The sequence below is a fragment of the Helianthus annuus genome, chromosome 11 (genome assembly GCF_002127325.2).
Source record: "Helianthus annuus cultivar XRQ/B chromosome 11, HanXRQr2.0-SUNRISE, whole genome shotgun sequence".
Lineage (NCBI taxonomy): Eukaryota > Viridiplantae > Streptophyta > Magnoliopsida > Asterales > Asteraceae > Helianthus > Helianthus annuus.
Genome location: NC_035443.2, coordinates 25,197,229 through 25,209,186, shown reverse-complemented (window position 1 = coordinate 25,209,186; position 11,958 = coordinate 25,197,229).

The window sequence follows — 11,958 nt, the reverse complement described above, 5'->3', positions numbered from 1 at the left end:
TTACTGTTGAGCAGCAGATCAGTTACTTGCTTCGTCATGTGTGTAAGCTCGAGGAGGAGCTCGCACATGTTCTCAGTTTGCTTTTCCTCCCTCCTCCACCTCCGCCATCTGTACAATAGGTTATTGGTTTTATGCAAATTGCATTACTTTTGGTGAGAGCACCACTATTGAGCCAAGATTATGAAGACTTTGAAGACCACCTTTTGATTATGTGATTTTTTTATACTGATAGACTTATTGGATAAGGGTAGTGTGACCCTGTGTCCCTTTTGATGTGATACACCTTGTAACCAACGTAGCTGTGGTTGATAATTAATGAAAGCTTAGTCGTCATATTCCCACTAAACACATTGTTGAATTACTTGTTTATGTCATGATTGTGTTGTTGCATGATTGTTTGATAAGATGATTGTTTATATATTTGTACATACGACCTCTAGACAATTACTTATTTACTTAACAAATAAGACCTGACCAATCCGATCTTCTTATTAGAAGAAGAATGCCTCCTCGAAGGAACATTCAGCCGCCCATGACCGAGGCAGAATTACAAGCTTGCATCACACAGGCCATCGCACAGCACGAGGTTCTTCGCTACAGACACAACGGAGGTACCTCAGGGAATAACCCTCCTAACGGTAATGATTAAGTAACCTAAGACACATTACAATACGTTTGGACATTTCCGAGTGTGCTTTGCTAATGTTTTATGTGAATGATGTTGCTTGGGTTGTAGGCTGTACCTACAAGCAGTTTTTGGACTACAAGCCTCTGAACTTCGACGGCACTGGAGGTGCCGTAGCTTTTGTGAAATGGGTCGAGAATACAGATTCTGTTTTGCGAATGAGCAAATGTACTCTAGAGCAACAAGTCACGTATATTTCTGGACTATTTCAAGATGGGGCTCTGTCATGGTGGAACCTCCAGGTTCAGACGTTGGGTGAGGCTGCTGCGTATGCTTTGACATGGGAAGAGCTGAAAGAATTGATGCGTATGAAGTATTGTTCTCAGGTGGAAATCCAGAAGCTGGAAATTAAATTCTGGAAAATGAAGATGGAAGGCCCAAAGGTGGTGGAATATGTGCAGAGACTTCATGATTTGTGGCGAGTTGTTCCATACCTGGTGGAACCAGAGTTTAAGAGGATAGAGCGATTCATCTGGGGATTGGCGCCTCAGATTCTGAAATTGATGACGGCATCAAAGCCTCCAACAAGTACCGATGCGATTAACTTAAGTGTGGTGCTCATTAAAGTAGCAATTAGATTGGAAAAGTTTTCAACTCCTGACGAGAAGAAGGAGATTCATGTGGAGTCATCTGGGAAGAACAAAAAGAAGCTCACTGATTTCCAAAAGGATACTCGGGCGAATAACGACAACAATACCAAAAAGGGAAAAGGGCACATGGGTATCCTACCTAAGTGCGACAATTGTCAACGTCATCATACCGGGCGATGTAAATATGGAAAATGTGATAACTGTGGCAAAGTGGGGCATATCAAGGAGACGTGTTGGTACGGAGCTGGACATGGAAATGAAGGTCAAGATGGTAGCGGAAATCGCGGAGGAAACAACAACAACGACTATCAGGGCGGAAATAGTAATGATTGAGAACAAGGTCAAGGTTGTTCTAACTATGGTGGCATAGGGCATTTCAGGAAGGTTTACTTGGGGACTAAGCCAAGATGTGATGAGTGCAAGTTTCACCATGAAGGTCGATGTCTGAGGCCTTGGTGCGATAAGTACGGAAAGGAAGGACACAACAAGGATGCCTGTTGGGTGAAATATCCCAGACAAGGAGGAAATGATGTCGGCAACCAAGACGGAAACGATAATGGTAGAGTTCCAGGTTGCTTCAAATGTGGGGACGTGGGGTATTTTAGGAAAGATTTCCCTAAGAATAACCAAGCTCATGGAATAGTGTTCAACATTAGAGCTCGTGAAGCACGCCAGGATCCAAACGTAGTCACTAGTACGTTCCCTACTAATCGACACTTTGCATCTGTGCTATTTGATACCGATGCCGACTATAGCTTCGTATCTCTAGAGTTTAAGAATATACTTGGTTTAGTAGCAAATAAGTTAGATATCCTGTACTCGATAGAACTAGCTAATGGGAAGCTAGTAGAAGCTAGTGAAGTGGTTAGAGGCTGTGTGATAGAGCTTGGAGAACGTGAGTTTGCGATAGATCTTCTGTCAGTTGAGTTGGGAAGCTTCAACGTAGTAGTTAGAATGGATCGGTTGTCAAGTGCTCGTGCAGAGATTGTGTGCCAGGAGAAGGCTATCCGCATTCCGATGACGAATGAAGAGATGATCGTGGTTCATGGGGAGAAGCAGGATACGCTTCTACGGATTATCAGTTGTTGGAAGGCACAAAAGTTTTTGCGTAACAGATGTGTTGCCTTCTTGGCTCATGTCGTGGACAAAGAAGCCGAAGAACCTAAGCTCGAAGATATCCCTGTGGCAAGGGAATATCCTGAAGTCTTCCCCGAAGACTTGTCAGGATTACCTCCTCAAAGACAAGTCGAGTTCCACATTGACTTGGTTCCAGGCGTCGCGCCTGTAGCCAAGGCACCTTATCAACTTGCGCCTTCAGAAATGCAAGAGTTGTCGACGCAGCTTCAGGAGCTACTGAACAAGGGATTTATAAGACCAAGCTTCTCGCCTTGGGGTGCTCCAGTTCTGTTCCTCAAGAAGAAGGACGGTAGCTTGCGTATGTGCATTAACTACCGGGAGCTAAACAAGTTAACCATCAAGAATCAGTATCCCTTGCCGAGGATTGATGATTTATTCGACCAACTTCAGGGTTCAAGTTACTATTCCAAGATCGATTTTCGATCAGGTTATCGCCAGCTGCGAATTTAGGAAGAAAGTATACCGAAGTACAGTGAGTCAACAATTTGTTTTAAACATACGCTAATATTGTGTTTTCTACACGGTGCACAAAACAGTTTTACACAGAATACGAAACTTTGAGAATCTAGGAGACATGTACCTAGGACCTCCGGGAACATAGGTCAAAACTCATTAAAGGTTATCACTTAGGAACCACGTCTATTAACTCAGGCAAACACCATTATTCTATCATATATGCTATTTTAGTTAACCGAACAGGTGAAGTACTCGAAATTCTTATATTGAAAATTCCACTTTTGCTTCTAGCAGGTAGATTTTTGCATCTCTACTCCTCTTAATGGTAGTTGCATCACGATAATTTTCTTCATTGAAGCGACCACTCATTTGCTTCATTTCTTGATCATTTCATATGATACACATGCATCGTTTGTTACGCATGTGGCTTCCCTTCTAATGACCGTTTTCATCAAAGTTACAAATATCATTTCGCTATATCCAGTTATTGCCTTGTGTCTCGGATAATCAGCATTATTGTGAGTATTGACTCCTTGATATAGAGTTAACAAAACCTTCTTGAAATTTCTTTTTCTTTCCAGTTACATACATGGTTTATCTTTGTAACCATGCTGATGCGTGTTAAGTGTAATATATTTTAGATGTATATTTTAAACCCTTTTTACACTTTTTACCCAAGTTTTAAATTTATAAAACACGATATTTACTAACACTAAACACACATATGGGCAAGTGCACCCATCGTGGACGTAGTATAGTGTTGGTAAGATACCGAGGTCGTCCAAGGACACAAGAGCTTTTAGTACCGGTTTATCCTAAACGTCTAATCAAATCAAACAGTTAGAAAAAGGTTTTTAATCTATGAAAATAAAACTAACTAAAATGCTGAAAAATAAAATAAAAATAGAACAGATAGACAAGATGAATCACTTGGATCCGACTCGTGTGTAGTGTAACCTTTGATTATTTTCGCACTTTTGCACTTGTTTAAGAGATTATCTTAGTTATTGTAGTAGGCCCCTCTTTTGAAGGTGACGTTACCCTCAACCCAGTAGTTTGAGTCAGCAAGGATACAATCCTAAAGGGTCGGATTATTGAAAGATAATTAATTAAGTTATTAATGCATAATCTGGTAGGCCCCTCTTTTGAAGGCGACGTTACCCTCAGCTAAGTAGTCTGAGTCAGCAGGGATACAGTCCTAAGTAGCTGGGTTAAAGTTTTAATAGTAGTTTAACTTATGAGGGGATCAAAGAGTTTGGACCCCCGTCATCCAATACCTTTGGGTATTGAAGGAGGTCCTACTAAATTTGACCCAGGTCCTTTGCAGGATCTATACACTGAACAATGGCAAGACTCTTACCAAACCGTTCCCTTAACCCCCGACCAGGTAGCCAACATACCTCCATATAGACCGTGGAGATATGAATGGTGAAAATCTTTTATTTTATATAGACAGTAAAATAATGCCAAGACACCACGGACAAACGATAAGGAAGAATCACCTTCAACATAAGAAACTAGTAATTAAAGTCTTGAATACAAAACCAATTAAAAAGTGCAAAATATTAAAAATAAAAAGTATAACACTAAACACTTGTCTTCACCAAGTGATGTAAGAGACTTAGGCAAACATGGCCTTTGATTGTCAAGAACTCTTACGATCAATCTTGGATCCCAAGACGACTCACACACTCTATGATGGACAATGGATGATGGTGGTGGATGATGGTGGATGATGGTGTTGTGATGGTGGTGGGTGGTGGGTGAAGTGTGAGAGAGGTGGTGTGCCAATGGATGAGTTGCAAGAGCTCCAAACAATCCTATTTATAGGCTGAATAGAAGCTCGGGCACGGCCCCGTGCCCCCTGGGCACGGCCCCGTGTCCATCTGACACTCTCTCTCTTCATTAATTGTAATTCGCAATTACAATAAATGCGCCTGCAGCAAGTTAACCACGCCCCCGTGTCCGCTGGGCACGGCCCCGTGGTAGGCAGTAGAAGCTTCTATAGGTTTGTCTTTTCTGCTGCTTCTTGGGTACGGCCCCGTGCTCGCTGAGCACGGGGCGTGTTCAGTCTTCTTTTTTCTTTGTTTTGCTTGGGAAGATGCTGTCGGGGGGTCGGGCATATCACTTTTGTTTCCTTTCTTGTATTTATGTTAGATTTTGCTGTCTTTTTGCTTCTTTTGTTATATTGAGCTCATTTAATCCTGAAAATACAAAAGGAAGACAAAAGCACACTTTTTCGAACATTAGTACTAAAAAGGGTTAGTTTTAAGCCACAATTGATGAAATTTATATGTTGCATTTTGTGCACATCAAATACCCCCACACTTGAATCTTTGCTTGTCCTCAAGCAAAACTCTTTATAATGTGGCTTTATTCACTCCCAAATGGAATGGGTAGAAGAGAAGGTTATTGGGCTTGTCATAGAGTGTCGGGAATTCCAAGATTATTTAGGTTTTATTTTTATTTATTTACAATCCTATTCGTCATGATTTATTAAAAACGTTTCATAAGATAAATTATTTATTAGGGCATAACATACCTCTTTAAAATTCCATTTATATACAAGTTCACATACCTCACGGGGGAATCACTCAACACTCGGCCGAAGGTGTAATTTTTTTAGTGAATCACTCGAGAGCGGCATGGAACTTACTCCTACCATAAGCTTGCCAAGCAATCAATCCTCTTCCTTTTTAACTTTATACCTTTGTAAATATCAAGAGGACTTTTTGGGTGAAGGGTTAGGCTTGGGCTAAAGGTGGGTGGTTGGGTTAGTGGTTAGTAAAAATGGCGAAAAGCGTAACAAACATCGGTTTTTTTTTTTTTGAAAGACTTTTTATTTTTCACATTTTTATTTTATTTTGATGAACCACTTGTTTCAAACAAAGTTATTTTTGATGAACTTGTTTGTTTGTTTGGTTTCATCAAAATATATATATATATATATATTATTTTTTTTCGATAAGGAAGAGTCATTAGAAAACCGAATGTTGTTACTAAAATAAAAGGGTTAAAAATAAAAAGGTTTAGGTGGGTAAAAAGGGTGATGGTTTTGGGTTAAGAAATGAAAAGGTTTAGGCTCAAAGGGGTTAACTAGGGGGATTTTGGGTAGGTGCTAAAAAAATGAAAAATAATGGTGTAGAAAAAAAAGGGTTAGTCCTAATGCCTCCATCATTTACTTACTTGGGTTTAAGTTGGTAAGGACCGGGAATGTATTGTTGTGGCAAGTTCTAGAGTCGTACGAACCAAGCGGCTATTCACACAAGAAACGAAAAATGAGCATTTAGTGTAAAGATATGTATTTGTATGCTCGTTAAAGACTCAAAACTCACTTTTGTGGGAAAGGGTTTTTTATGTGATCAAGTATATATAATCAAATTTTAACTAAGTTTGTCATGCCTTTTCGTAATTTTCTTATGTTGGTTCTTTTTATCACGACGCTATCGGTTGTAAACTTGTAAAAATATAACCTTGTTAGAACTTGAATTCCCAACTTAAACTTAGACAAGTAAAAAAAATGAAAATTTTTGAAAAAATTTGGGGTGATTAGCGGTTCCAATAGAGTTTTGTGTAAGGCTTGTTATTAGGATTTGCAAAATTCAAGGTTTTAGCATCCCCCCACACTTAAATTACACATTGTCCTCAATGTGTCCCAAAAATAAGTTTTTAGGTTGATTGAATGTGTAAAATGGTGTTAAAAGAAAAATTTTATGTTACTGGCATCCTGGACACGGCCCCGTGGGGACCGGGCACGGCCCCATGTTCAGGTGCCAGCGACAAAAATTAAAGAAAAGAAACAGAAGCCTGGACACGGGGGCGTGTTTAGCGAACACGGCCCATGTCCAGTTACCTGAACTGGCAATTTTCTGCAGAGTGTGCAGCACGGGGCCGTGTTGGGCGGACACGGCCCGTGCTGAGCTTACTGTAATGAAGAAATTGTTGTCGGATGGCCATGTTTTCGTGCATGGGGCTATGTTTCTCGTTTCCCTTGTTATCCTTGACCATCACGAGTGTGTTTTATTCCTGCAAATTAAAATTAAACTAAAAGATTAAACTAAACTAAGGATAGTTCCGCGGAATGCCTCCGTGGTGCGCCACGTTTATAAGGGTCCTTGGCTAGACCCAAGGTGAGGTTATATGTTTTCCGAGCGGGATGTTTTGCATCCCATGTTGCACCATCGGAGAGCATCATCCAAACTTGAATCAATAACCTTCATGTAATTGAGCGGGTCATAGTCCTCTGTTCTCTTCCCAACCCCGAACTTCACTTCCTTATCCCCATATTTTAAAGTGAGTGTTCCGTCATTCATGTCTACCACTGCTTGCGCGGTGGCTAGAAATGGCCTCCCTAGTATGAGGGGGACTTCGGTGTCTTCTTCCATATCTAGTATGACAAAGTCGGCCGGGTAGACGAAATTGTCGACTTTGACCAATGGATTTTCAGCGACACCTTGCGGGTATTTGACGGATCTATCAGCAAGTTGTATACTCATCTTGGTAGGGCTCGTTTTTCCTAGGCCGAGTCGTTTGAACATTGATGCGGGCATGAGGTTAATGCTAGCCCCAAGGTCGGCTAGTGCATTACGAATGGGGGAATCCCCGATTGAGCAAAGAATTGTGAAGCTTCCGGGATCAATCTTCTTTTGGGGAAGTTTGTTGAGTACGAGGGCGGAGCATTCTTCGCCTAGGTTAACTAATTGCAATGATTCAATTTTCCTTTTATGAGTGAGGAAGTCCCTCATGAATTTTGAGTATTTAGGATTTGAGTTAGGACTTTTATGTAAGGAATATTAACATGCAATTGTTTTAGTAGACTTTGGAATTTTTCGAATTGCTCATTGGTCTTTTGACGAATTAACCTACCGGGGTACGGAACCGGAGGAGCCTTGGTGGGCTCTTGAAATAGAGGATAAGCCTTATCTTGTTGGGCGGAGTTGTGCTTTCCTCGGTTGGTGGCGGCGGAGCTTCCACGGGACCCACGGTACGGTTTCTTAGTGTTATGAGATGAACTTGAGCTTTTGGGTTTGTTTCGGTATTACTTGGTAACGCGCCTTGTGGTCTCTCAGAGAAATTTTGGGCTAGTTGATTTAATTGTTTTTCAAAGTTTTGTATACTAGCTTGTTGGTTTCTAAAATTCGATTCCAATTGTTGAAATCGATCCGAGTTTTTCTTTTCAGTGTCAAAGATGAGGCGAGATATGGTATCTTCAAGCCTCTCTCGTCCACCTTGTTGTTGAGGGAAATTTTGTGACTCATTTCTTGGTTGTTGAAAGTTTGTTCGTTGGTTTGGGTTTTGTTGGTTACTACTATTGTCGGGTTCTGTCCAACCAAGGTTAGGGTGGTTACGCCATCCTTGGTTGTAGGTACCCGTTGGAGGACCCGACGGCCTAGGTCTATTATCAATGTAGTTTACCGATTCTGGTTGATCGTCTGTTTCTTTCATACAACTCCAATTTTCATGTGGCCCACCACACCCTTCACAGACCATAACCGAGACCATTTTTGTCATTTCTAACTTTCTAACTTTTGAAGAAAGGGCCTCGATTTGGGCTTGTAAAGAAGTGCTTTCATCAACCTTATGGGCGCCCAGGGCAATAGATTTATTACCTCGGGGAGTGTGCCACTAAAAATTGTTTTGAGCAATTTCCTCGATTTGATTGTATATTTCATGTGGGCGGCGGTTACCTAAAAGTCCCCCGGAGCTAGAGTCAAGTGTTTGTCTTGTGTGTGGCAACAACCCATTATAGAAAGTGGATACTTGTTGCCATATCGCAAGACCGTGATGAAGACACTTTCGCAATAGCTCCTTGAACCTTTCCCAAGTTTCAATAAGGATTCCCCGTCCTCTTGTGAATATGTATTAATTTCAGTCATTAATTTAGCCGTTTTAGCGGGAGGGAAATACTTATATAGAAATGTTTGGGCTAGTTCATCCCAGGTGTTTACCGATCCAACTGGGAGGGCGTTGAGCCAAGCTTTTGCTCGGTCTTTTAGTGAAAAAGGAAACATTCGGAGGCGGATGGCGTCATTTGATGCTCCATTGATCCGAAAGGTATCACATATTTCTAAGAAATTAGTAATATGTAGATGGGGATCCTCGTCCGTAAGCCCCTGGAAGGTTGCGGAGTTTTGAAGCATTTGTATCAAATGTGGCCGAAGTTCGAAGTTATTGGCTTCGACATTCGGTGCATTGATAGCGGCGCCGAGATTACCTACGGTGGGTCGTAGGTAATCCATGAGGGTACGTTGGTCCGCCATTGGAAGTGGTTCCCCCGAAACTTTCTCTTGGTTTTTAGCTTTAAGTCTTTTTCTGAGAAAGCGTTCGGGTTCTTCTAGAGGTTCTTTTATGTCTTTATTAGAACTGGAGCTCATACACTACGTAGAAGGTTCAGATGTGGCGTTTGGTTCCAAGTCCTGCAATAAAAACAACAAAGAACGTTGGTCAGAAAGTTCACCACGGCCTCGTGCTCAGTGAACACGGCCCGTGGTCGGAGATACAGCGATTGTTTTTCGGATCCGTGTTACTGGAAAGTTGGACACGGCCCCGTGTTACACCAACACGGCCCCGTGCTCAGCCCTCTATAACTCGGAAAATAAAAACTGCCAGTGATACTGCTGGGCACGGCCCGTGTCCGACCAAGCACGGCCCGTGATGAGCTCTGCAGAAGCTGAAAAATTAAGAAAATCCTAAAAAATAAAAAGAAAATAGAAAAAATGATTAGGCCGTTGATTCCTAACTTCCTTAAAATCCTTGTGTCCCCGGCAACGGCGCCAAAAACTTGATGCGTGTTAAGTGTAATATATTTTAGATGTATATTTTAAGCCCTTTTTACACTTTTTACCCAAGTTTTAAATTTATAAAACACGATATTTACTAACACTAAACACACATATGGGCAAGTGCACCCATCATGGACGTAGTATAGTGTTGGTAAGATACCGAGGTCGTCCAAGGACACAAGAGCTTTTAGTACCGGTTTATCCTAAACGTCTAATCAAATCAAAAAGTTAGAAAAAGGTTTTTAAACTATGAAAATAAAACTAACTAAAATGCTGAAAAATAAAATAAAAATAAAACAGATAGACAAGATGAATCACTTGGATCCGACTCGTGTGTAGTGTAACCTTTGATTATTTTCGCACTTTTGCACTTGTTTAAGAGATTATCTTAGTTATTGTAGTAGGCCCCTCTTTTGAAGGTGACGTTACCCTCAACCCAGTAGTTTGAGTCAGCAAGGATACAATCCTAAAGGGTCCGATTATTGAAAGATAATTAATTAAGTTATTAATGCATAATGTGGTAGGCCCCTCTTTTGAAGGCGACGTTACCCTCAGCTAAGTAGTCTGAGTCAGCAGGGATACAGTCCTAAGTAGCTGGGTTAAAGTTTTAATAGTAGTTTAACTTATGAGGGGATCAAAGAGGTTGGACCCCCGCCATCCAATACCTTTGGGTATTGAAGGAGGTCCTACTAAATTTGACCCAGGTCCTTTGCAGGATCTATACACTGAACAATGGCAAGACTCTTACCAAACCATTCCCTTAACCCCCGACCAGGTAGCCAACATACCTCCATATAGACCGTGGAGATATGAATGGTGAAAATCTTTTATTTTATATAGACAGTAAAATAATGCCAAGACACCACGGACAAACGATAAGGAAGAATCACCTTCAACATAAGAAACTAGTAATTAAAGTCATTAATACAAAACCAATTAAATAGTGCAAAAGATTAAAAATAAAAAGTATTACACTAAACACTTGTCTTCACCAAGTGATGTAAGAGACTTAGGCAAACATGGCCTTTGATTGTCAAGAACTCTTACGATCAATCTTGGATCCCGAGACGACTCACACACTCTATGATGGACAATGGATGATGGTGGTGGATGATGGTGTTGTGATGGTGGTGGGTGGTGGGTGAAGTGTGAGAGAGGTGGTGTGCCAAGGGATGAGTTGCAAAAGCTCAAAACACTCATATTTATAGGCAGAACAGAAGCTCGGGCACGGCCACGTGCCCGCTGGGCACGGCCCTGTGTCCATTTAACACTCTGTCTCTTCATTAATTGTAATTCGCAATTACAATAAATGCGCCTGCAACAAGTTGACCACGCCCCTGTGTCCGCTGGGCACGGCCCCGTGGTGGGCAGTAGAAGCTTCTATAGGTTTGTCTTTTCTGCTGCTTCTTGGGCACGGCCCCGTGCTCGCTGAGCACGGGGCGTGTTCAGTCTTCTGTTTTCTTTGTTTTGCTTGGGAAGATGCTGTCGAGGGGTCGGACATATCACTTTTGTTTCCTTTCTTGTATTTATGTTAGATTTTGCTGTCTTTTTGCTTCTTTTGTTATTTTGAGCTCATTTAATCCTGAAAATACAAAAGGAAGACAAAAGCACACTTTTTCCAACATTAGTACTAAAAAGGGTTAGTTTTAAGCCATAATTAATGAAATTTATATGTTGCATTTTGTGCACATCAGTGCCGAAATTTCCTTGTCGATACATGTATTTATTGTCAAATTGCGCTGAAACCAAGTTCAATTGCTTGAACTTGTCTATTCCGCACATTCAATTCAAGACACCATATGATGTATTGAGAGCATCATATTCAAATTCATTTTGCACGTGTTTCTTTTGTTCCGAGTCGTAGTAGACTTGTTGGGTCTACGACTCCATTAAGTCGTCTGTTGGTTCCCACACCTTGTGGTGGTGTCTTGTTAATTTGAAGCCTGCGCTAATCTCGTTTTTTCATCTCATACACGGATTTAATTATTTATTTATTGACTTGCACTAAATTCGTTCTGTTTTATCATGATTAAAGCAGTCTTAACGCAATCGTGTGTTAAGACAATGGTACATAAATTTATTTTATATTTCAGTGTACCTCCTAACGGTTCTTTCATTATCAATCGAATGCTTTGCCGTATTTATTGCTTTTTCATCCTCGATTGGGAACAGTAGTTCTTTGGTGTTCTATATTCAATTGAAAAATCCTACGATGCCGTTTAAATCAAATTTTCAGGTTTGCTTCATTACACTTTCATTTAATCTCAAACATGGTGGACTTGTTCGGTCACCGCTATTATTGAATTAT